Source organism: Martes martes (assembly GCF_963455335.1).
Source record: "Martes martes genome assembly, chromosome: 9".
Classification (NCBI taxonomy): Eukaryota; Metazoa; Chordata; class Mammalia; order Carnivora; family Mustelidae; genus Martes; species Martes martes.
Genome location: NC_137896.1, coordinates 32,438,163 through 32,465,490, shown reverse-complemented (window position 1 = coordinate 32,465,490; position 27,328 = coordinate 32,438,163). Strand labels below are relative to the sequence as shown.

Below are 27,328 nucleotides of genomic sequence, written 5' to 3'. Positions count from 1 at the left end.
GGTACATTTTCTGTCCCAAAAGTTTTCCTTTTCCAGAATATCATATAGTTGGGATCATACAATATATAGCCTTTTTAGATCAGCTTCTTGTACTTACCAATGTGGAATAAAATTTCTTCCCTGTTTTTTCATGGCTTGATTATTTGCTTCTTTTTAGCAGAAAATAATATTGCATTGTCTGGAGACACCAGTTTATTCATTCACCTACTGAAGGACATTTTAGTGGCTTTAAAGTTTAGGCAATTATGAATACAGCTGCCATAAACATCCATGTGGAGTTTTTGAATGGACATAAGTTTCAATTCCTTTGGGTAAATACTGAGGAACATCATGGCTGGATCATGTAGTAAGAAAATATGTTCTGTTTTATAAGAAACCATTAAATTACCCTCTAGAGTAGCTGCACCACTTTGTTTTCCTACGATCAGGGAATCAGAGTTCCTGTTGCTCCAGATCCATGTCAGCATTTGGTGTTGTCAGTGTTACAGAATTTGGCAACCTAATTGGAACCCAATGGTATCTCATTGTTTTAATTTGCATTTCCCTGATAACATATGTTGTGGATCATCTTTTCTTTTCTTTTCCCCTTGAACCACGTTTTCATATATCTTTTGCCATTATGTATGTCTTCTTTGGTGAGGTGTTTGTTAAGGTCTTTGGCACTCTTTTTAATCTGGCTCTCCTCCTCCTCCTCCTCCTCTTCCTCCTCCTCCTCCTCCTCCTCCTCCTCCTCCTCCTCCTCCTCCTCTTCCTCCTCCTCCTCCTCCTCCTCCTCCTCTTCCTCCTCCTCCTTCTTCTTCTTCTTCTTCTCCTCCTCCTCCTCCTCCTCCTCCTCTTCCTCCTCCTCCTCCTCCTCCTCCTCCTCTTCCTCCTCCTCCTTCTTCTTCTTCTTCTTCTTCTCCTCCTCCTCCTCCTCCTCTTCCTCCTCCTCCTCCTTCTTCTTCTTCTTCTTCTCCTCCTCCTCCTCCTCCTCCTCCTCTTTCTTCTCCTTCTCCTTCTTCTCCTCCTCCTCCTCCTCCTTCTTCTCCTCCTCCTCCTCCTCCTTCTTCTTTTTCTTCATGTCCTCCTCCTCCTTATTCCTCTTCTCTTCCCCCCTCCTCTTCCCCCTCCTCCTCCTCCTCCTTCTCCTTCTCCTCCCTCTCCTCCTCCTCCTCCTCCTTCTTCTCTTCCTCTCCTCCTCTTCCTGCTTCTCTTTTTTCTTTCCTCTGATTGTTCATCTTTTAATAGTTAAATTCTAAGAGTTCTTTGGATATTTTGTATAATAGTCCTTTATCATATGTATCTTCTGAAATATTTTTCCAATTCTGTGACTTGTCTTCTTATTCTCTGGATACTGTCTTTTGCAGAGCAGCTGTTTTCAATTTTAATGAAGTTCAGCTTATTAATTACTTCTTACATGGATTGTGTCTTTAGTATTTTTCTAAGAAATCATCACCATTCCCTGAGTCATATAGATTTTCTGTTATATTATCCTTTAGGAATTTTATAGTTTTGCTTTTTATACCTAGGTCTGTGATTCATTATGAGTTACTTCTTGAGAAAAGTGTAAGATCTGTATCTCGATTCATTTTTTTAAATGTGAAAGTCCAGATGTTCCAGCACAATTTGTTGAAGAGACTATCTTTGTTCCTTCACTCCTTTGTCAAAAAACAGCTGCCTAAATATATGTGAGTCTGTTTCTGGGCTCTCCATTCTATTGCATTGATCTTTTTGTCTATTCTTTCACCAACACCACATCATCTTGATTATTGTTCCTTGACAGTAAGCCTTGAAGTCTGGTAGTGTTAGTCCTCCATCTCTGTTCTCCTTCAGTATTGTGTTGGATATTTTGGGTCTTTTGCCTCCCCATATAAACTTTGGAATCAGTTTGTCAATATCCATAAAATTAACTTGCTTGAAAGTTTAAGAAAGACTATTGATTTATTTGAGAGAGAGTGAGAAAGAGAGTGTGAGAAAGGGGAAGGACAGAGAGAGAAGGAGAAGGAAGCTCCCTGCTGAGCAGGGAGCCAGATGTGGAGCTCAATCCTAAGACCCTGGGATCATGACCTGAGCCAAAAACAGACGCTTAACTGACTGAGCCACCCAGGCATGCAAACTTGCTTGGATTTTGATTGAGATTTTTTTGAATCTGTAAGATTAAGTTTGAAAGAACTGACATCCTGACAATGTAGAGTTTTCCTACCTGTGAGCATGGAGAGCATGGACTATCTCCCTATTTATTCAGTTCTTTCATTTTGTTCAGCAGAATTTTGTAATTTTCCTTATGTAAACTTATACATATTTTGTTAGATTTATACCTAAGCATTTCAGTTCTGAGGTGCTAATATAAATGATATTGCCTCCTTACTGTCAAATTCCATTTATTCATTGCTGGTGTATAGGAAAATAATTGATTTTTGTATATTAACCTTGTATTCTACAATCTTGTTATAATTCCTTATTAGTTAATTGCTAACTAGAAAATTTGTTTTTATTCTTCTAGATTTTCTACATAAGCAATCATGCCATCTGGGAACAATGATAGCTTTGTTTATTCCTTTCCAATCCGTATACATTTAATTTCCTTTTCTTGTCTTGTTGCATTAGCTAAAATTTCCAGCATAATGTTGAAAAGATGTAGTGAGGTGGGGCAACCTTGCCTTTGTTTCTGATCTTTGTGAGAAAGCTTCTAGTTTCTCACCATTAAGTATGATGTTACTGTAGGTTTTTGTAAATATTCTTTATTATGTTGAGGAAATTTTCTTCCATGCTTAGTTTACTGAGAGTTTTTATCATGAAAGAACGTTGGATTCTGTCAACTCTTTTTTCTGTATCTATTGATATGATGGTGTGATTTTATTTATGTATGTATATATGTATGTATTTAAGTATGTATGTATAATCTGTTAATGTGGTGAATGAATTACATTCATTGGTTTTCAGATGTTGAACCAGTCTCGAATACCTGGATAAATTCCACTTGGTCTTGATCCATGTGTTGTATTCTTTTTATACATTGTTGTATTTTTTTGGTAATATTTTGTTAAGGATTTTTCTATCCATATTTATGAAGGGTATGGGTCTGGAGTTTTCTTGTAATGTTTTTGTCTAGTTTTGACATTAGGGCCTCATAAAATGAGTTAGGAAGTATTCTTTATACTTTTATCCTCTGAGAGAGATTGTAGAGAGTTGGTATAATTTCTTCCCTAATTATAGAATTCACCAGTGAAACTTTATGGGCCCAATGCTTTCTGTTTTAGAAATTTTTAATTATTGATTTAATTTCTTTAATAGATAAGGGCCTATTGGTATTGTCTATTTCTCCTTCTGTGAGTTTTGATAAAATTATGTCTTTCAAGAAATCAGTCCATTTTATCTAGATTATAAAATTTATGGGCATTGAGTTGCTCATAATATTCCTTTACTATCCTTTTAATGTCTACAAGATCCATATATATGTCTCCTGATTCACTTCTGATTTCCTTCACTGTTATTGCTAAGTAGCATTCTGTTTATTTATTCATTTACCTACCGAGTAATATCTATGTGTCTCAAGTTTTTCTGATTATAAATAAAGCACTGTAAACATTTGCACATAGTTTTTATTTTAAACATAAATTTTTATTCCACTTTGATAAATACCTAGGTATAGGATTTCTGTATCATATGGCAAGTGCATATTTAGCTAAATAAAGAAATTGTCATACTGTTGTCCAAATGTCTGTGCAGTATTTTATTCCCAAAAGCAATATAAAAGATTTCTTATCACTTTGCATCCTTTTAGTATTTTCACTCGTTTTTAAATTTTAGACATTCTTATTGGTGTGTAGTGGTACCTGATAATTGTTGTAATTTTGAGTATTGATGTTAAGTATTTTTTCTAGTTAAGTGTGTTGACCAGTTTAAGTTCAGTTGTTTGCTTTCTTATTACTGTGTTTTGGAAGTTCCAATTGTCGTCTGGTTCTTCATCAGACATGTGATTTGCAAATTTTTTTTTCTTAGTATGATTTGTCTTTTCATTCTCTAAACAGAGCCTGTCAAGGTGCAGACATTCTTAATTTATGATAATGTCCATTTTATATTTTTTCTTAATGATTGTGTTTGTGGTGTTATAGCTAAGATTTCGTTGCCCAATCTAAGGTCACAAAGATTTTCTGCTGTGTTTTCTTCTGGAAATCTTATAGTTGTAAGGTTCTTATCTAGATTTATGGCCCATTTATTGAGTTCATTTTTATACAAGGTACAAGGTGTGGGTTGAGGTTGCATAATTTTTCCAGCACAATTTATTGAGAAGACTATCATTTCTCTATTGAATTGCTTTTGCACCTTTATAGAGAATAATAGACTCAACGTGTGGGTCTATTTCTGGATTCTTCATTCCATCCCTTTGATCTACATGTCTACTCATTCTCCAGCACCACAGCAGGCTAATTATGTTTTAAACCCTGAACATGTGAAAGTAACTTTTTTTTTTAAGTAAATGAATGCCCTGAGAATCTTATGTACTTTCTTTTTTCTTTTCTTTTTCTTTTTTTTAAAGATTCTATTTATTTATCTGACAGACAGAGATCACAAGTAGGCAGAGAGGCAGGCAGAGAGAGGAGGAAGCATGCTCCCTGCTGAGCAGAGAGCCCCACACGGGGCTCGATCCCAGGACCCTGGCATCATGACCTGAGCTGAAGGCAGAGGCTTTAACCCACTGAGCCACCCAGATGCCCCGAGAATCTTGTGTACTTTCAGTGAGTTCACCTGAACTTTCTGAGCTCAGATTCTTTTCTGATGGAATGAGGAATTGGATTAGTGGAAAGCTAAAGTCCTTTTCTTTTTTTGCTGCTTTCCTTTCTTTTTCTCCCCTCTTTTTCCCTTCCGCTCCAACCTCATTCCTTCTCGCCCTCTCTCTCCCCTTGTCTTCCTGTCTCCTTCTCCCCTACATCCTTTCACTATGTGGACAGTAGATGGTGCTGCGCTGCAACACATCAATGTGCTGGCCTCTGAAAATTTTTCAAGATCGCATTATGTCATCTGTTAATTCTATGTCTTATGCCTCTACTTTGAGAAATGATTGTTAAATCGTTCACGGAACAATGAAGTTCATACCTCTGCCCCTTAAAGAAGCAAAACCCCTAAACAGATCCCCTAAATGGGTATACTTCTTCATTGGAAAGTTGACAAAAGAGAAAAGCTTCTCATTAAGAAGGACATTTTTAAAAGAAGCAGTGGTGGGTAGTGGCCCTGACAACCCAGAGTAGGGCTCGGGCTTGTGTGACATTCGAGTTGGTATTTGTTTCTCCAAGAAGAAAAACACGGATGGCTGCTAAGAACATAGGCTAGGAAGCCCCTTTGCTCAAAATAAAATCCCAAGGTTAATTTGTTTGTGAATCATTGAGCCAGCTGGCTGTCCTGGCCCAGCCATGACTTTTGTGGTGACAGCTGTTTCTACCAAGATTTGAAGGGTGGGAGGGAGGGCGGAGCTGGTGGTTGCAAGATGGGATGGAAGTGGGAGATGGATTGAAAGAAGGGACTATGGTTTCTTTAAAAAGGAAACCCATGGGTTTCAGATAGTCTCAATTGAACTCATATTTCCTTTACTGTACAGAACGCTTTTACTTCTTGGACAACAGGAGGTGGGCGTGCATGGTCAGTTGTTCCTTCATGTCCCTTAGGTTATGATTTAATGGTGGGTGTTTAATTTTCCAAAAGTTTAGCAAACTGTGACAGTTTCCAGAAAGGGCACTATATTTGCTTGCAAATAATTCAGCTTTTACTCTTGTTGCCCTGAAAGCCCGAGGGGCTATGGGCTTTTGTATGTTTCCTATAGCCTGGTTTTCCAAAGGCAAAATAAAAGGCTCTTCTTGGGGTTGATGGCATCATCTTAGGATTTCCGTGTATAAACAGTAATAACGTTCACTTTATAGTGCTTTATGGTTTCACAAAGCAATCATACAAACACGTGTAATTATCCCTTTCCTTAGAAAATGGAGGTTCAAATTAGGGCGTTGGAGACCCAAGCCAGTCAGTGACGAAGACATGTGTAGGTCGCTGAGGACCTCTATCATCACTTAGATCTCCACTTGGGGGTTGCAGCTTTACAAATCCAACACTGAGCTTCTGATACACATCCCCAGGCTGTTGCATTTCCGGTCTTCTCTGTCTTGGTGAATGGCAATGTCATCCTTTCAGTTCTTGGCTCCCAAACTTTGGAGTTACCCTTGACTCCGCTCCCTTTTACTCTACACTTGATCTACAACCGAAACTTGTTGGCTCTGCCTTTAAAACATATTCAGAATCTGACCACTTCTCACCACCTCAGTACACCCTGGTCTGACTCATCACTGCCTCTTGCATGAATTAGGACAAGGATCTTCGAACAGATTTTCCTGTTTCAACCTGTGTCCCCACTTCAATCTCATCTCAGTACAGTAGTGAGGCTGTGAAGGGTAAGTCAGATCTTGCCGCTGTTTTGCCCAGAACTCTCTAGTGACTCTCCACTGCACACTGAGGAAGGCAAAGGCCTTTCAAAGACCCTGGATGATGCGTCCCCTCCTAACTTACGGACCCTGTTTTGTGCTGCTCGTCCCGTCTCACTCACAGCCTCCTGCTGTTTCTCAAACTCGCCTACAAATGCTCCTGCCTTCGAACCTATTCACTTTCTCTTTTTCCTTGCCCGGGTCCCATTCTCATTCTCATTTCCTTCACATCTTTACTCCATGTCACCTTCTCACTGTGGCCTTCTCTGGCAGCCCCACTTAAAATTAAACTCTTCTCTAATCACTTCCGATTCCTTTCCTGGTTTAATTTCTCCCTTTGGCACTTAATCTGTATTTATTAATCCTGCTTATCAGCATCCTCTAACATCTTAGAGTATAGACTCCATGAGGTCAGGGATCCTTGTCCATTTTATTCCCTGCTGAATCGCCAATGCCTGGAATAACACTTAACACATAGGATGCACTCAATAACTATGATGGACTGAATGGTGTTCTCCAACACCCTTCCATGGTATGAGCTCCTGGCAGAACCACCAAAGGTCCTACAGCTAGATTTCATGACTAGAAGGACTGAAGCAGAGAACTCAATGCCCTACAAGCACTCCGTGAATAATCCCGTTTTGTGGTCCTACCCCTGGAGATCCTGATTCAGTAAGTCTGACACTCCATATCTGCACGTGTTACCCAAGTGATTTTAAATTTTAAACCAATTTGGAGACCCGCTGGCCCAGAGAATAGTTTGCCATTAATTCAGCAAATATTTGTTGAACATATTCTGTGTCTCAGAAATTATGCCCAGGAGGGATCCCAGACTGATGCCTGGTAAGAGAGACAGATGTATAAAATTATACTTGTAGTGTGGTATAATGAACGATTTCCTGAGGCAGGGGTTGCAGAAGACAAAAGAAGGGCATATCTGGAGTAGATTCTCGGGGAAGAATTCCCAGAGAAACTGACTTCTGGTATAGAGGGGGTGACCAGGCATGTGAAGCACGGAGGATACTGTGGACAGGGAAAACAGTCTTGGCCCCTCAGTTCAAGGCAATTACTAGGTTCCTAACACCTGTTTAGAATAACCGAGAGTCCAGAGTTGTTCTTTATACCCAGTGAAGAGAGAAGTCAGGCAATCTTTCATTTTCCCAAGTGATACCTACATTTCTTTTCATGGGCTTCTCTTCTAGGTATCTCGAATTTTAATTGTCTATGAGATCATAAAATATATTTCTCCTTTGTTTATCTGGTTTCCTTTTAAAAGGGTATGCACGGTAAAATCTTTCTTAATATGGGATAACTAATGATTTTTTATACACTTCCCTGGGATATTTGTATTTCAACAAAAAGAGGCAGCTCTTAATAATAAAATAAGAAGCAGGCAGACATTAATGACAAACCAGCAAGGAGGTATTCTTTTAGGACTGAACCTCCAATGTTCCTCAAGTCATGTAATATGAGGAAGTCATTAGGATCAGTGCTGGAATTGGTTTCTGGTGGTTCTATACCAGTTTATTTCATCTTGATATTGGGGGTGATAATAACCAGTCCTGTCTTTTCCAAGCTTTGATATATGCTTGAGACAAATGCCTTTACTTTTCTGTACTGCAATTACCTAAATTTGTAATATCTTATTTGTATAGGTTGTTGTATTTTTCCCTTTTCTATTTGTTAAGATAAGTAATGTTAGCTGCTGCATACACACACGCACACAAAACACAGATTTCAGTACCTTAACACAATAAAGTCCTATTTTTCACCCAGATCATGGTCCAAAGGATGGGAGTAGGCTGGACATATTCGTGGACCCACGTTTTTCATGATGGGCCTCTGCAAAGTCAAATCATGGCTTCAGAATTGCCCTGACACCTTCTAGACAGCAGATAAGTAGAAGAGAGAGTGGGATAAGCAGTCAGATTTAAGATGCAATCAAGGGTTGGGGCACATTTTCTATAAAGGGTAGATAATACATATTTTAGACTCCCCTGGCACATACTCCCTGTTACAACTACTCAATTCTGCCATTATAGTATGAAAGCAGCCATAGATTACACATAAATAAATAGAGGTGGCTATGTCAAAAACAAAACAAACAAACAAAACAAAAACAAAAACAAAAAAACCCAAACCCCTTTATTTACAAAGACTGGTAGTGAGCCAGATTTGGCCTACGGGCTATCATTTGCTTGCTCCTGCATTAAATCAAAGAGGGATGCCTTACGTTCATAATGCATTGGCAAGAACCAGTCACATGTCCTCGCCTGACAGAGGGTGTCAGGGCAATGTAGTTCCGCTGTGTGCTCAAGAAGAGGAAACTACTTGGTGAGCATCTAGCTAGCCTCTGCCATATCATGTATCTGGTTTAGAAGGTTCATTGATTTTTTTTGAAACATCAACATACTACAGTCTAGTCTAAATTTGGTAGAGGTCAGGAATACTCCTCTAAAAAGCATGATTTCACAAGTCTTCTTCTTTTTCTTTCTTTCTTTTTTTTTTAAAGATTTTATTTATTTATTTGACAGAGAAAGAGATCACAAGCAGGCAGAGAGGAGGCAGAGAGAGAGGGGGAAGCAGGCTCCTCGCTGAGCAGAAAACCCGATGCGGGGCTCAGTCCCAGGATCCTGAGATCATGACCTGAGCTGAAGGCAGAGGCTTAACCCACTGAGCCAGGCGCCCTCACAAGTTTTCTAAGTGGGAATAGTTTGCTTAAGGTGATTCTGCGAGATCCTCTACAGGTCAAGTGGGAAGTTCTCCTTCCAGGCAAAGACAAGCACACTCCCCATTAGATGACTGAAGTAAACTTGCTGCCCATTGGGAATTCATGGTCATTATTGGATGCTGAGAATGAAGAAAAGGACCACTCTGTGTTGATTCAACTTTCAAATATCAACTGGGAACTGAAGCTCTTCTCTCAACTGTTTTTTTCCTCCTTCTCTCCTTCTAAATTCCCCAGAGGTGGTGACAATCTTGCCTTGCAAGTGTGCATCCAAAGATCTATACCAGTAGCAATTCAGTTTGTGCGAACTATTTACTTCTTTGTCTTTTCAAAAGTTTCCCCTTTAATCTACAGTAGAGTGGAAAACAAAGGGTTCCTTCATCAGCTCTGTGACATAAACAGAGCAAACATTTGGCTAAAAATAAATTTAGTGGTGGCTGCCTCTACAGGGGCTTCAAATAATCTCACAACCCCAGCCCTTAAACTCTCAGACTCCATGTTTACATGATAGATTTAGTGTAGGAATGGCTCCAAATTCTCTACTCTTCTCGTTGTATCCGGCTGGCCCTGTGATTTGTTTTGGCCAACAGAAGTGGAGACCTGCACGTTGCACTTTCTCTCAAAACTCTGCTTTTATTGCAAAAGTCTGGGCTTGCCAGGTAGAAGGTAGGAGATACCATGAAGTAGAGAACAGTTGTCCTTTCCAGGAGAACCAGCCTGCCTCCCTTGAGTCATACAAGACTTGTATGACCTCCAGAATCATACAAGAGCCCAGCCCTGCAGAAGGGTATTTGCTGAAAGTAATGAAGCTAGGGAATGACTGAACATGACTCAAAGGTATATCTTTAGATTTGTACCACACCTTGCAAAAATAGAGACAAGTCCTGTGATGTCAGAGTTTCTTGGACACATCTCAGTGGCCCTTATCACATTGAGATATGGACATCTCTTTACTAATGGGTAGACCTGCAGGCCATACTATTCATCGGTGAACTTGTGCATATTACTTAACCTTTTGGTCTTAGTTTCCAAAAAATGTTGTTAATGGCATCACTCAGTTATCTAGAAAAATCACCTCTGCTTCACCCTGAGTGAGGTTTCCTACCTCTAATAATTTTCAAAAGTCCATTCATTTTTTACGTCAATAATATCTCACATTTATCCCATTGGTATCAACCCATTTAAGCTTCCATTACTTCCCCAAGGTCTAGTGCAATAATGTAATGGTCTGTTTCTTTGGGATTCCACAAATCCATCTTGCATCTGAATTCTGTAAATCTCTTTCTAAAACTCAGTTCAGCCAAGCACTGTCTGGCTTAAGACCCTCTATTTCTGCACTGCCTCTCCATGCACCAATGCCTGAAAACGACAGCAGATACCTCCATGGCTTTTCCTTTAGGGAGACCCCACAGCCAGATCTGACTTAGATAGTCCCGCTAAGCCTCTTGTCCTTGTGCTCTGTCCAATTTGGCATTTGTCCCACCCTCAAAACTGAACCGGCTTGGATGGTAAATTACATGATCCCTCTCTCTACCTTTCATATTCCCTTTTTTTGTGTGGCCTTTATCATTGTCGGCAAGGCACTGAGCTATTCCTTTGAAGGAAAAATGGTAACATTCTCCCCAATGCCTGTACTTTTCTCTTGTAAGATTTGGGCGAAAATGAAATGTGTGTTAGCATGGGGGAAGAGGGGCATTAGAGGTGTTACTCAGTATGCAGGAAGCAATTCGAAACTTTTGTCTCACTGAAGGAGACAGGGCATAGCTTATCTCTTGTATTAATTTTATGATTGTCCTGATAGTTGCCATTTTGACCCCACCTTGCTCTTATAGCCATTAGATGTAAGGAAGAGCTTTGGGATTCTTGGCCAAAGGAAGAGTGGCAATGTGCTCATTCCTGTTGGGCTTTGAAAAAGAAGACAAATTGATAGCCATGTTGAGAAAGGATGATTTGTCCCAGGGCCCTTTTGGATGGCAGGCTCAGGCTAACACTGAAGAGTCACCTGTGAGTTTCGTACTAGCAAGAATTTCTCATACCTTGGAGAGACAAATCTTCTGGATCATCTTTCATTAGTCATGGAGCATGAAGGTCATCCAAGGAGAAAAGTTCCAGAGATCCTGGTTTGTTAGAACCCTGAGTATCATCTCTCCCCAGGTGTGTCTGTTACACCTGTGGTTAGAGTATCATTAATCCCTGATAATTTCCTCAAATTCTTCCTCAGTATTATGGATTGTGGAAGACTAATCAAGATTTATCATTATACAAGCTACAAAAAGGCTTTTCCAGTTCCAGATAATTGAGTCACATTCATACCTGAGTAGCACCTATCTTGGCAGTGGGGTAAGGAAACTCTGGGCAAAGGTATGGCTATCTTTGCAGAGAAGGTGGGTCTCCCCATCTGTAGATAAGCTGGAGATGTTGAAAAATTTTATTATTATAGGACATATTTGAAAAATGACCGGGAGAAATCAGAATCATATCTGGCATTGGAGATCATCTGGATTAGAAAATTAAACTTGAAGGTAAGAAAACATAAACTAAGTTGCTTGGTCATTGTCTGGTAAGAAATCCCTGCTTTGGGACATCTGGGTGGCTCGTTGGTTAAGCTGCTGCCTTCAGCTCAGGTCCTGATCCCAGGGTCCTGGGATTGAGTCCTGCATCGGGCTCCTTGCTCGGTGGGGAGCCTGCTTCTCTCTCCGCCTCTGCCTGCTACTCTGCCTGCTTGTGCTCTCTTTCTCTCTCTCTCTCTGAGACTCTGACAAATAAATAAATAAATAAAATCTTAAAAAAAAAAAAAAAAAAGAACTCCTTGCTTTTACCTACCCCTGGCATCTCTTCTTTTCTTATTTACTTATTTATTGAGTGAAAGGGAAAGGACTCCAGACAATCAGAAAATGGATATATAGGAAAGGGGATTTACCAAAGAGAACAGATGTTTTCCTAATTTTCTAAAAGTATAAAGTTCAAACTTGGCTTTCAAAGCTAGAGATATGTACAGATTACCACCCTGTATGGGTTATGGGCACTTGGGGATTTCTTGTCCATTTAATATTTTTTTGAAGTTTAATATCTCAGCAGTGAAAGGAAACAGAAGCAACTAATTCTGAACCTAAAAGTTCTTTCCTGACCTCTTGGAACCTAGGCACAATAGGGTGAGTTCAGGATTGAGTAACGTCTTAACTCCCTGTTTCCTGTCTTTTGTTAATTTTAATCTGACACTTAAACATGCTTCAGTGTGGACTTTTGTTTAAGAATGCCTTTGATGTTTTTTTTTCCCCCACTCCCATGGAATGCTACCTAAGAGGGGGAGAAAAATAGTTATAATCATACATCACATGTATCTTAAGTAGTTGTGTGTATGTGTGTGTGTGTGTGTGTGTGTGTGTGTGTGTGTGTTTAACTTGAGAGCCAGACTGTGACATTGCAATACCCTTCTGCCCTTCTCTTAGAAGGATTCTGAACTTCAGTCTTAGGAAGAAGGTGTACTCTCAGTCCTTTGAAGTGTGCACATCTCCATGAGAAACCCACACTGCACAGGCAATGAGCCGTGTGGCTCCTGGGGCCACATGCTGTCTTTGTGGATGGAAGCTGAAGCTGGGGTACTTGCATTTGGAAATGTGAGAGCTGTTCCCATTTCAGGTAATGGTGTGGGCACACTCCATGTGTGGTGCATACATCTGGCTGGATAGGTGTGTTTGGGGGTGAAGTGGGGAAGGGCTCCTTGAGTGGCCCAACGATATGCTTTATTGACTTAGTAAATGCTTCCCTTGAGTTAGTTGACCCAGTTACCTGGTCAGTCATTTCAGTGGGTCATCAGTTGACTATGACTAATGGGCCATTAGATTTGGAATCTTTTGCTTAATGTGGTCTGCTCAGCTTTATGGGGAAAAGCTCCTACTTCCACTTGACTGAGGGGGGCCACGTCTGGCGGGGGGATGATACATATGTCTTAGTTAGGGAGAATGATGGAAAAGCAAATAAGAGGCAAGGGTGAGTAATAGTGATGAAAAAAGTTAAGCAACACTGTTAACATTGTGCCTTTATGACCGTGTGTTTAACAGAGCGTGATACATACTTGTGATGCAGAAACCTATTAAACTCAGGATTACTGTATGGAAAATATATTGGCTACAATATATGAGTTACTTTTTAAACATACATATGTGCATATGTATCTGTATTACATGTGTGTACATGCTAGACAACCATCTGCTTTAAAGGGCTCTGTAGTATTATTCTGTCGGTGTATTCATTTAGTGGTACTATTTTGCCAGGTATATTCACTTAATTTTCAAATTGCCTTGCAACTATTATGTTGAGTTGTTCAATAGAAAACATCTTCTATATTCTATTAACACACACCCAACCTATGCTATTTGGCAGTTTGTGTACAGATTAAATGAAGATATTTTGTTATACTGTTAAAGCATAATTTTTACAAGAGTAAGATCATGACTCCTGCAAATATAAAGTGAACGCATGTCAAAGATTTTATTCAACTTGTTAATAAACGAAAGAATCAGTAAAATGTTAAAACAGGTCCACATGAGAATTTGACTTACTGAGACATAGAATTCATTTGCATTGAGGTGGGCAGGAATCATTCACATTCATTTTCTACAAATTAACACCCGCCCCTACAGAATTTTTAAATAGCCAAGAAATATCCTTCAACAAAAGTCATCTCCAAGTCTTGGATAAATTTTCCTGACAAGAGTTTTTATTGCCTCAGTCATTAAATCAAGCATGTATGAGGGTCTATTATAAGCACGTGTTAGAGACTGGTACACAGTTGTAAACATGAGAAGATGTCTGATCTTTAGGAGTTTAATCTTTAGGTGGAGGAAAGGGATGTACACAGGTAACTACAGTCCACTTGATAAATGCCAATAGAATCTTAATGAATCATTCTCTTATAGAAGGGCATTCATGATTCTACTGAAGAAATACTGTTTGAACAAAATCTCACTGGTTGAAATGCTCACCAGCTACAAAAAGTGTGTGTGGGGGGGTGAAGTTTGGAGACTGAAGGAACAGAATATGGACGGTTTCCCAAGAACAAAAAAGCAAGGCATATTTATGGGAACTGCTAATAAAAAAAGATGAAACTCCTGGGGCAGGTAAGGCAGAATTAACTGAGAAACCACAGTATACTCAAAGAGATAGAGGACTAATGGTGAATTTTAAGCAGAAAAGAACTAATATTTCAGTATTTCAGATCACACTCTGAAATAATATAAGTCAGTATCAGGAAAATCAGTTAAAATCAATTGTTACAATAGACCCGAGGGGCAAGAATCCAGACTCCAAGCCCTACCCCCAAAACACTTTGATCAGCCAAATTACGTTTGTTTGTTTCTTTGTTTTTAGAGAAGGGGGCCTTCTCCTGCTTTTCTGCTTCTTTTCATTGCTCCTAATCCTTTCCCTTTCTTTCCCTTTCACTCCTCCCCTCATGTATCCCTCCCTCCACATTTTCCTTCCTACTTCCTTTCTCTCTTTCTCTGTGACCCCGTTTCCCTGCAGGTTAGTGCTCTAGGAAACACCTGTTGCGTGTCAAGGTACTGGGATCCCTGCACGTAGAATCAGAGTGATTCTGGGAGGTGCTCTGATTTTCGAGACATTTCTGGACAAACAATGACACATTCCTAGTCTTCTATTCTTATTTTAAAACCAGTTGCTAAAGCACCATGACATCATCCTAAGCAAGGTAAAATACAACTGCTATTTTCTGCTTTATAATGATTATGTGCCAGTCTGGTTTTGCTGATCCCTCTCAGGACTGGAAAACCTTTGCTCCCATTGACAAGGCATTTGCAGGTCACCTCCCAGGACGGGTTATTTCCACAGATGGCTAATTTGGTGCATTTGTCTTGACTTGTTCTAATTTCCTCTCTAGGGGGTGAGATTTCTCTGACAATATTAATTTTTTTTATAAGTAGTAGCAGTGGGGGAAGGTGGAGAAAGAGGCTAGAAGAGTATTCTTTTTTTTTTTTTTAAGATTTTGTTTATTTACTTGACAGACAGAGATCACGAGTAGGCAGAGAAGCAGGCAGACAGAGAGAGGAGGAAGCAGGCTCCCCGCTGAGCAGAGAGCCCAATGCAAGGCTTGATCCCAGGACGCTGGGATCCTAACCTGAGTGGAAGTCAGAGGCTTTAACCCACGGAGCCACCCAGGTGCCCCTAGAAGAGTATTCTTATGTAACTTTCAATGTTCTAAATTTATTCCAGGGCCCTCAGGACTCCCAACTACTTTGGGGAATGATTTTATCCAAGGGTCTGGATAAATTTAACCTGATTAAGACAATTCACATTAAAGTGTGAAGTGATCAATAACCAACCCATCTAAGCTTGATGTTCTTTTCAAAAATAGGAGATTATTAACCAGAAAGATACTCAAATTGAGTAAATGTGGAGTCTTATGTAGAAGAAAAGAACTTAAAGGAGCTTAAGAGTAACATGTTTGATTAATTAATATCTACTGTACCATAAAAATAAAATCATCATTCACCCTATGACAAAATAGGAATAATTCAGGGCTGGTCTAAAAAATGACCTCATGGTTCTGATTGCTGTGAATCGGTTGGCCATGTCATATCTATTAAGAGGATAAAGATGAGCTGTGAAAAATTAGAAGACTACTATCATATTAGCCCTTTTCAAATATGACAATACAAAAAAAAAAAAAGAAAGAAAGAAAGAAAAAAGAAACCTAGCTGTAAAACATCTAATATTTAAGTAATACATGCTCGTGGTATAAAAACAAACATCCCCAATCCAACTAAAGCAATTTATGACAATACAACGTTGAACTGTACGGTGTGTTATAATGTGATGATGGACATTCCCCTCTGTACCTTCAGGATCTCCAGCCCATTCATTTCTCAGAGGTAATTAGTGTTAATTTCTTGTGTATCTTTCCAAAAATGTTCTTAGTGCATTGCATTAGTTAAGGTTCTTTTGGTTTCAGGCCACAAAAATAAACTCCAGCTGACTTAAGCCACAAAAAAGAATTTACTGGAAGGTTGCTGGGGTATTTTGCGGAACTGAAGCAGGATTAAATCCCTAAGTCTTTGGAAAGGGTAGGCTAGGGGAAAGTTAGGAGACATCCCAGCACAATAAGTCAGACGATGGCCGTTGATGTGACTTGGCTGCAAAGGTTCCCAGCCTCTGGTACTTCTGTTTTAAATTTCAAACATGATTGGCCAAACTGGATTGGGCCAGTGAGTTGTAGTGTGGCGGGATGTGTGGGGGTGGAGCGGCTAGTAGATGAGGCAAACAGCATAGTGTAGGAAGTTGGGGGAATTTTCTGGACAGGTTAAGTGGTAGCTTGCAGGGACAGCAACCCCGTGAATATCTATTGCATGTAAGTATGTTTACATTTACTCACATACAAAACACACATCCACACTGTATATATTTGATTCTAAGACAAATATCTTTTACATTTTAATTATCTTTAATGCATCTCTGAAATCAGAGATGCATTTTAGAATTGATGTTATCTTGGCATTAGTGGACAGTTTTATGTAGACCATTTTGTATTTCTCTGTGGCATATAAAATAGTGAAATCTCTCCAGCTTGGCATTCCAGTAACTTCTGCACGGTGGAAAAAATACTGTTTGTTCTGGAGCCAGATGTCACTTATAGGCATATTAGAATTGCATACCTGGCACTATTTTTAGGAATCCCTACATTTAAGACGGGTGCCTGAAATTACCTTCATAGAAAACTCTCTTCTCCACTGCAATTAAATTAAACTTTATGTAAACACTATAGGGCTTATTTTAGGAGCTAAGTATAAAGCTAGGTACTGTGGGTTAGAATAAAATGTGACTCCATTTTTGCTCCCAAGATAATTACAAATTGACAACTTGATTTTGAACTTCTAGACTTCAGAATTATGAGAGAATACATTTCTGTTCTTTTAAGGCACCACATTTATGGTAATTTGTTATAACAGCCCTAGGAAGCTAATATACCCTGAGAGAGGTCAGATGGTGTTTTAAAAGTATAAAGCATATTGAGGTTTATCAGATCTTTTTTGAGATCTGATTTTGGTGGCAGAAGGGGCATTATGAGTCTAAAACTATGGATTTTTAGCAATTTGATTCACGAGATACAGCCTGAGTTTCTGTTAAATCCATACCTAGTGGGAATTCCACTTCCAGCTAACAGGGCATTGACAAGAAATATATTTGCCTGCTTACCTGCAATGACCAAAAAATCAGACCAAATATATGACAAATGAATTTTTTAGACATTAGTCATCAGGAGACACAGGACAATGATCCCTGAGAGAGAGAAAGAGAAAGAGAGAGACAAGTATGGTGAGCCTTGTGATTGTCCCAGTTTATTGCCTTGAGAGAGTCTCCAGGCTGTGATTCATGGAGGGGGAGCCCACGAAGGGCTTGGCAGATAATGTGAGTAAAGCAGACAGAGCCGAGAGTCTGGGGAGACGCAGGTGTTAAAAGATCAGAGTACTGGAGTGACGCACAGAGCTCTGGTACATCAAGTATCATCAAATGCCTTACGATTTGCTTTGACATACAGTTCTTCACAGTAATTCATCAGAGTTTAGGATTTCTATCTGGGAAACCTTGTGGCATGTACTACATACATATTTTTTGTATCATTTCTACTGAAGAGCGTGCGTAACCATCACCATCCTGGTAAGCACCATTCCTCTATGTGCATTCTGTCTCTGTCAGCCCCTGCGTGCTGAAGACGACTTTACATCTTCCGTTCTGCCAGCTGAGGAGGGTTGGACCAGTCCTTCTGGCATTTGTGATGGGGGACCAGAGAATGACCGTAGAAGATCAGGACCTGAACACTGAGAGGAGGAGGGAAGGAATTAGCAAAAGACAACCAATAGTCATAGTAACACGATGACGTGGTGAAAGGGAGAGGTAGGAATAAACGTCTGGGTGGCGGGGAGTTTAGAGGGCAGTAGGCTCTTGTTATTTTGAAGAAACCATCTTGAGGTCGACTTTCATGCTGAAGTGAGTGGATGAGAGCAGAAAACAGATTGTTTTCTTCAAATGTTTTCTTCAAACTGGGACTCTCTGTCCTCTCTTCAAGGAGTTAAAAAAAAAATGAAAATAAAGAATTTAGGGGGAGCATTGCTCTACTCACTGGGTGGGGTGCTAACCAATTTATGAACTGCTTAATAAATCCAATTACACAATTATATCTTCAAAATAAAGAATTTAGGTTACTTTAAGAGTTCTTATTGTTTCGTGAACTGGGTTTATCTGATTGTTTTCTGAGACTGAACTCAGATACATAGTATAGTCACCTCAGAAAACACGTAGTCCTCACTGTTTCATTAGGACTGTATGATAGTTCTGATATTATGGGACTTCAGAAAGCACTTAATCCTGCGTCAGGTAACCCCGAGAGACAGAAAGATGGTAAGAATTTAGAGTGTCAGGGGATTTTCATCTCTCTCTTTCTTCCATAGGTACATTTCATCACATTGGTCTTTCCCCAACTCTTTGAATTAATCAAGTTTTCCTGCAAGGTCTCCCACTTCCTATCAGGCTTTCTTATGAAGTTCTTTGCCCCATGACTGATTGTTTCTATTCACTTTCTATTCCTTTTTTTCCCCCCGCTTAAGATTTATTTATTTATTTCTCAGAGACAGAGTGAAAGAGAGAGAGAGGGAGAGAGCACAAGCAGGTAGAGAAGCCAGTAGAGGGAGAAGCAGGCTTCCCGCTGAGCAGGGGACTCTATGTGGGACTCCATCCCAGGACTCTGGGATTATGACCTGAGCCAAAAGCAGACACTTAACTGACCTAGCCGCCCAGGTGTTCCTCTACTACTTTATATTTCTAAACCCAAGATGTTAGATAAGGTCTGTAATGCTCAAATATTGAGCCATGAGAATTTTAGTGTGGTTGAGTTACTCTGCAATGGACCCGTCTCCAAGAAGGTTGGCATTCAATGCTCAGAATGGACACGTAGGGGAAGACTGAAGGACATGTCTCATCTGACCCAGCTGGAAAGGGAGAAATGGACTTACTTGAGCTTGGTGGTTATGAGTGTGCCTTCTTCTCCTCTACGCAAACTTGGGCCTGAAAGTCATTTTCAACTAGGTATGAAGACTATTTTCCAAGACCCCTTGCGCATACAGGTGGGGCCATATTAGCACATTATTTGTATTAATAATTCAATGTTATCTCTCATAACTAATATGCTGCAAATATTGAACCGGGGAGCAGCTGTGTAGCTGTTCATATCTGTAATAAACAAAGAGCTAGTGTCTGTGAAAAGAAAGAGCTCAATTCATAACAAAACTGCATATATTTCTAATATAGGAAATATAGCTGCTTTGCAAAGTTCTCTCTAGGACAGTGGGAGATGTTATTTTACACACTCAGCATTCACCAGTTTTAACTTTCCAAACAGAACCTATTTCAAATATTTTAGGGATTTTTTTTTTTGTTCTGTTTTATTTTTACTTTCCTTAAATTGGATGGCCGAAGACTTACCTTCTGGAGGTCAAGCCCATGATTGACAGCTGAGCTCTGGTTTAAGCCATCAGAAGGCAGCAGGCAATGGTGCAGACAGGAAGAGGGAGAGGAACATCAGGTAGAAAACAGGCCAGGGGCCCTGGGCCTGGGAGTCTTGCCACATGTCAGAAGTAGTGTTCGAGGAGGCTGAGGATGAGATGGAGGAGAGCCAGAGAAAGACAAATGATGGTGGCAGGTTGTGACGGAGATGGAGGGAGTTGGGAGAGGGGCATACGAGGTGCTGGAACTGTATGGGGCAAGACGGACTTCTTCCGTTGGGGTCTGCATGCAGAAGACCTGCCAAGGCTCAGTTCTAAGCTTAAGTAACCAGGTTGATTGAAGGGAAAACTATGAAGGAGGTAAGGGTTGCTTCCAACATTCTGCCATTACTTTTCAACACCCTGTAGCTCTTTTGGCAGATTGTCTCCATCCAGGTGTTCGGACCCCCACCCTCCCTTCCCCTGAACTACAGCGTACTGGGTCACCCACATTGTAGTAATCATTGGACAACCTTCTTATTCCAATCTTTTCTGCTTCCCCCAAATCTGGTTCCCTCCTTGCTCCTGCCCTTGATCCCTGCTGGAGCTAATTTGACAACTGATTGGATCCAGGGTGTCAGTGACTGATGTAGTCTCAGTGTTTCCTCTCTCTCTGGTTCCACTTGGACTCCTCCTAACACAAGAAAGAGGAAACTCAATGGAAGTGGGCAAGAAAGTGGCCTTTTCTTGATTCCTTCAGAGAAGTAATTGAATACGGGCCAACCCTGAGAGTATGAACTTAGCTGTAGATTAGCTGTGTTTTAGGAGAAATGCAGGGAAGGATGGAGATTACCAGGGGGAAGAGTCAGTCAGAAGCTTGATAGAGAAAGAAGAGCTGTGGGGTCAGAATGGGAGCTAGACTAGAGAGTCTATCCGCCAGCTTTGGAGGATAAACCGAGAACATTCAAAGACCCTGGTGAGCGGCTGAGATAATTCCATAAAACCTTTTTTTCTTAAACCATGGCTTGAGCTAATGGATTTCTCCAGGATGGTTTCTCCTTTCTCCTACTCTGTAAGTATAGCCCAGCCTTCTGTTCTGCTAATGTTCATTGGTTCTGTGACTGGGTCTGGGGATGGAAAAGGTTGCTTAGGTGTCAGCCAAGACACTCCCTCTGTTTGGGGGAGATGGAGCTGCCAGCCCGACTGTCCGCTTCCTGCCAGCTTAAGGAGCTTATGACTCAGATTCAAGCAAAACACGGAGCTGAAGCAAAAAGAGAGGGAGGGAACCTCAGCTCAGATGAAGGCTCCAGTGCCAAACTGCATCACTGAAACATTCAACTCAGGGGAACCCATTACACCAGAAGGCCATGTGATTTTTGTGCTCATGCTCTGCTTTGAAAACACACATTGGTGTGCGGACACACGTTTCCTTTCTCTTATACTCACACCAACACATTTCTCCCCAAGCCGAAATTCTGAACCTGTCGTACCCTCCTGTAGGGAAAGCTACTCTTGGAAGCTGGAATGATTAAGCGTCTCTCAGGTTCTGAGAGGGCATCCTCACAGAAACATCCTCACCGGATGTTACGATTCAGCTGGAGGGTCCATTTGTCCAGTCTTGCCATGTGTTGTCCTGGTTTCCATTCCTCATCCAAGGATGTAGTGGAGGAAGGCTATAGACGTCTCTTGGGAATAACACTGAAACCCAGACGCATGTGTTTCAAGTCCTCTGTGGTTCTGTCAGCTTCCTGGATATTGCTCTGAGCTGCCGCCAGTGTTGACTTGCTGGTCACTCTGGAAGTCCAACTCTACCCCTGAGGAAAGGTACTGGGTGAATTAGAGAGATCTCTGTTCTTTCTTTTCGTTCCTCCTTCCATTACTCATAGACAGGCCCACATCCCTCCCTCTCCCCTTCTAGTTGTCTCTTCATGAGCAAACATTAGTCATTTCCTTCTGAGAGTCTTATATCCAGGTACCAAAGAGAAATGTGTGATTTCTTCAAAGAGAAATTCAAGGTATTACACTATATGCTTATGTGCTGAATGTAGCTTACAGTGTGGTTTCTTCATGTACGATTACGTATCTATGCATAATCTTCCTAATATTCAAAATTAGCTGTCACTCCCTTTCAAGAAACTCTAAAAATTCTCATAGCCAACTCTTCAGGACCAGGTGTCTTAATGCCCTTTGGAAATCCTCCTGATCTAGATCAGTTAAAGTTTCTAGTTTCATCTCACCTGGCACCGCCACTCCTCTGTAAATTGACTGGACTGGTCTACTTAATCCCCCAACCCAATTTAATCACTCCTGTTTCTGAAATTCCCTCTTCTAAAATCTTCCTAATCCCAACCATTCTTAAAACTCAGACCCATGCCCATTCATAATGTTTACTGGAGGAGAAGAAGGTTGAGAAGAATGGGGTGGACAGAGAGAAAGAACAAACATATTGAAGTCTGAGGGGAAAGAAGCCCAGTTGTGATGTGTGGTGCTTCTATAAGTCTGTCTTTAGCCTAAGAAATGTATTATAGGCAGCCCCCCTCCTCCTGCCAGTGTTTTGAAAAGCTGAGAAAATGTGATTTATCAGTGCATCAAGAACTATCAATCCCAGTCAGAAAACCAGTATGTTCATTCTGGAGTGAGACCCAATTTTCCCTGCCTAACAGCGATAGGTAACATGGGAAGCCCCCTTGGAATCAGAAGGCAGAATCAATCATGTCCAGTGGGCATGGATACAATGGAAGTGGAATTAGTTGGAAGAACTAAATGCTAATTATAATTTAGCATGGTAGTTTCGTCTCTTCTATTCTTGAGGACCTGTCTTAAGGGGTGCTTGTAGATCTGAATTGTCCTAGAGACTGGTCTCAACGTTGTACCTCTGAACTTGTAAGGCAGACCAATGCTGTTCTGTCAGACAACTTTCTTTTTCTAACGTGTAAATACGATCCATCTGGTTACTATCCAGGCTTAGATGGTGGGGGGGGGGGGGCAGGGGCTGTTCTGCCTCTTTAAGAGGATTCTGCATACTTTTGCTTTACCTGTGGGCCTCACGTTTAATTTTATTCCCAGTTATAAGAAGGACAACCACCCACGTGCCCTGTAGCTGGTACTCAGTGAGGCTCTAATACTAATCGGTTTTATATAGCACTTGGCCTCTGGCGGCCTCAAGTATTTGCCACTTTTATAGGCTGTTGTATATTCCTTTGTCTGGGAGAGGGTAGCCGGAAGCTTAATTAGTGACTCAAAGTTAGTGGCTGCAATTTTCCAAAAACCTTCAACATTTAAGGAAATGTTTTCTTTCGCTTTAAAAATAAAATCAGACTAGTAATTTGTATTTTTATTATGGACTTCACTTCACTTCACTTCACAGACATCTAGCTAAACATTTCTTATTTTAATAGGTAAAAAAACCTAACACCCAGTTAGATTGATTGTCTTATTCAAATTCAGACAACTGGCCAGTGACGAAGCAGGACAGGAATCCGCATCTTCCAAACTAGGCAAATGGGAATCATTTGATTAAACCCTAGTTTAATTTGGAGCCTAATTGAGGACAGAGTTACTTGATCTTTGTATTTCAGTACGGTCTCCCAGGGAGCCAATGGAACAAAAGCCACCAGAGTTAGGCAATTTCATTATTGCTGCCAAACATTTATGTCCAAAGTTCTTTATGTTCATTATAAAAGTTAGTAATGAAATAAACATTGCTATGGTTACCATGGTGTTAGACAAAAATTTCAACATACGCTGCTTGGAGGGATTGATCGGCTACTTCAGATGTGATTTCCGAGGTAAAGATTGTGGTAACGGTGACTCCTATGAAGGAGTCAGCTCTTACAAATATTGGGCTTCCTTGTTGCAATGTCTTTGATACATTTATTTATTCTGATCTGGGCAGAATTCAGAAATAATGTGTGATTAAACTGGTCGATACCAAGGAGGCGAAAAACAGTCTTTTTTATTTTTTTCCTTCCAGAATAATACAGTGTGCATAAAACTACTTTTATAGAAATGTTGGGGGTACATTTTCTTTTTTGTGCCCAAATGTGAATCAATCAAAGAAATATTAATTGGGAACAGGTTGGAATAATGTTAACCATAAAGTTTCGAGAACAATAGAGTTTGTTTGACCCTGGGTTATATTTGGTTGGTATCTTTTATAAAGTTAAAAGAGCTTTGTGATAAAAGTAGAATTTCTTAAATTTTGACTTCACTGTAGTGAGTAGCCAGGATAAGAAGGACACATTCTGTGTCCGTTGAATTGTTTTCAGTATTTTCTTCTTTCTTTTTATGGTGGACTTTTTCCTCTATAACAGAAAAAAGAAGCCATGATCTTATTCACTGTTTTATTATTAACTCAGGGAAGTCAATATTCAAAGTCTGTTAGTAGATTTTACCTTGAACTGGCATTATTTTACAGAAGGTGAAGACCTTTTCATTGGCTTTGTCACTGAAGATAACACATTGGAATGGCCAAGAGTTCATAATGTCAAAGTGTGCTTCAAAGAAATAATGGAACAATGAGGATAATTCCTGTAAGTGATTATAGGTAATTAGACTACATATAAGTTTCTTTGTTTTTACCCAAAGAGATACTATGTTTCAAATGAGTATCTTTTGTTCCTGTGTCCTGAGAGCCTGAATAATAGGCTAAAAGAATAAAGTAAAGAGGTAGAGCTTAGTGCACTCCCAGGGAACAAGTAACCACACTAAGACTGGGCATGAATCATATTGGCTTTGTAAGTGTCATGTCCTGTGTGTTTTATAACAATTTGTGCAATATTTAGTCTGGGTGGTAAGTGGATTTAATTATATTGTGTAGGACTTTTTTTTTCCTTCTCAAAGAGTGAAGAGAAAGGATTTGGGGTTAGTAGGGATAATTGTAGCAGTGAATATAGTAAAGCTTGTTAGAAACAGAATAAATTTTATTATAATACAGATGGGTTTCCTATCAGTCTTTCTTTCATGGCATGATGTGCAATCTTAACTTAAAGGTATTCCAAGGATTATTTCCATTAAAAAAGCAGATGAGGGGTGCCTGGGTGGCTCAGTGGGTTAAAGCCTCTGCCTTCGGCTCGGGTCATGATCTTGGGGTCCTGGGATCGAGCCCCACGTCGGGCTCTCTGCTCAGTGGGGAGCCTGCTTCCTCCTCTCTCCCTGCCTGCCTCTCTGACTACTTGTGATCTCTGTCTATCAAATAAATAAATAAAATCTTAAAAAAAAAAGCAGATGAAATTCGAAGTACAAGCATAATGGAATTCTCTGAATATTATAGACTATGTCGATTTAAAAAGGGTGGGAGAAAATGATGTCAGTCCTATAGACGAGATTGAAGGGGAGAGATGAAAGTGCATTGTAGTCATTTAAAAAAAATTCTATAATATCTAGATCCTTGAGACTCAAAGTGTGGTCAAAGGACAGGCAACATCCACATCTCCTGGGAACTGGTCAGAAATGCTAAATGACAAATGTTTCCACAGTAGATTCAGACTTGCATTTTAACAAGATTTCCAGGTAATTTACATGTGTGCTGAATTTTGAGAATTGCTGATACATAGGTTTGGTTCCCCCCCCCCCCCCGTAAATGTCTATAGAGGTAAACACATTACTTTCAGGTATACAAAGTATACTTGATGTGCAAAAGTGAGACACTTTTCTCCTTCCCACAGGAAAGACAGCCATCAGGGTGGAACTCCTAGCCCCAGACCAGATGGCTAAAATAAGCCTCCTTCTCTACCACTGGAGTGACTGTGGTTACAGAAGTCACATCTTGAAGGGATCAGATGTGGCTTGCCCATTCTGTGCTGAGGTGATTTATTTATTTATTTTCACAAGGAGTGGAGTGAAGGTTGCATTTGTTGGAGGAAGTTGTTTCCTTTTTTTTTTTTTTTCAGTTCAATTTTTTTTTTAAATTTTGATAAACATATAATGTATTTTTATCCCCAGGGGTACAGGTCTGTGAATCGCCAGGCTTACACATTTCACAGCACTCATCATAGCACATACCCTCCCCAATGTCCATTTCCCCAGAGGAAGTTGTTTCTTATGCTAGATTCTACTGTGTCGTTTCTGGTAAATACTAACTTTTCTTTCCAAAGTGTGCTTGCCTCTTAGGTAATAATTAATTAGTTAACTATTTAATTAACTGCAGCACTCCACAGTTAAGAGCCTAAAGTGGGTTCTCACATTCTACTTTCTTTTTTCTTCAACATTCTACTTTCTTTTCTGGTCTTGGAAATAGAGCCAATGTCTACCCTTTACGGAGTCTATTAGGGCCAGCATCCAGGGTTTAATGGAGTTAAGTAGACACTGAAAGAGACCAAGAATCTCTTCAACTTTTGTGGGAAATGATGAATTTTCTCAGGGATTGGTTGGAGAACAAGGTGCCAGAGTTTAAATATAAGGTTTTGTGTGTGTGTGTGTGTGTGTGTGTGTGTGTTTCGGTGTTAAGTTGTATAATTTTTTAAAATATATTTTGGATACTAACCCCTTACTAGATAGCTATACATGTGGTGAGCAAGCATGACGTATGGAGAGGTTGAATCACTATGGTGTATACCTGAGAGTAAGGTGACATTGTCAACAAAACAAAACAAAACAAAACCCCACAAAACTTAAAAAAAAGGAATACTGAAAAATCAATAAATAACAATAAGAGTTGTGAGAATAGGATGGTGAAACTAAGGAAGAAGAGAGATCATGAGAGGGAACATTCACACAGGTTTTTCTCTGTGGTTCTCAACTTTTTGTTGTATGTTAGAATCACCTGGGATGAGTTTAAAATTTCTATTTATTTGGCTGTACCTAGACCAATAACAGAATTTCTAGTGGGACATATGTATCAGGTGCCTTCTTTTGGTTGTTGTTGTTTGTTATTGTTGTTGTTTTTTCAAAGATCTCCAATCATTCCATTTTGCAACTAAGATTTAGAACCACTGAATGTCAAGGTTTATAAAATTTCCTCCCCTTATGTGGTCAATATGTTCTGTGTGGGAAGCTTAGTAGGGAGGAACTATTCCAGCTTCCTGATTATTTGAGGAAAGCTCAGGGGTTGAATAGAGACATGAGGCTCCCTTTGGGAATCACTAGTCAAAACATGCTCAGGCACCAGAGACAGTGTGATTAAATTCTTCTTGGTGATGCCTTCTGCTCCCTCTTCTCAACCCCTGTAATATAGCAAGAAATCGTGCTGAGCATGGTAGCCACCCTCTAAGATGGCCCCCAGTGATCCTAGTCTCCAAATAGTCATGCTTTAGCGCACTCCTTGAATCACTCATGGCTGACTTGTGTAATCAGTAGAATATGCTAGAAGTGATGATGTGAGATACACAAGGCTAGGTCGTAAGAAGTATAACAGCTTTGGCTTTAGTATCTTGGATCTCTAGCTCTCTCAGAAGCCAGCTACCATGTTGGTAAGGACAACTTACGAAGTCTCATGGAGATAAACCAACAACTTACGAAGGACAACTTACGAAGTCTCATGGAGATGAACCAACAAGTCACCTTGGCAGTGATCATCCAGGTCAACTCAGTCTTGAGATAACTGCAGCCTCGGCTGACATTTGACTGCAACTTCATTGGAGACTCGGACCCAATTTAGGTGCTGCCAGAATTCTGGTCTATAAGAAACCATGAGAGAGAATTAGTGATTACTACTTTTTAAGCTA

General features: G+C 40.2%; 1 long non-coding RNA gene across 1 annotated transcript; it reads left to right on the top strand.

Annotated features, from left to right (window-relative positions):
• Positions 1 to 23,413: 23,413 nt before the first annotated feature.
• Positions 23,414 to 25,466, top strand: LOC308349368. The gene is made up of 3 exons (XR_013967444.1): positions 23,414 to 23,452; positions 24,082 to 24,196; positions 25,331 to 25,466. It is a non-coding gene; the product is annotated as an uncharacterized lncRNA (long non-coding RNA).
• The last annotated feature ends 1,862 nt before the right edge of the window (positions 25,467 to 27,328 follow it).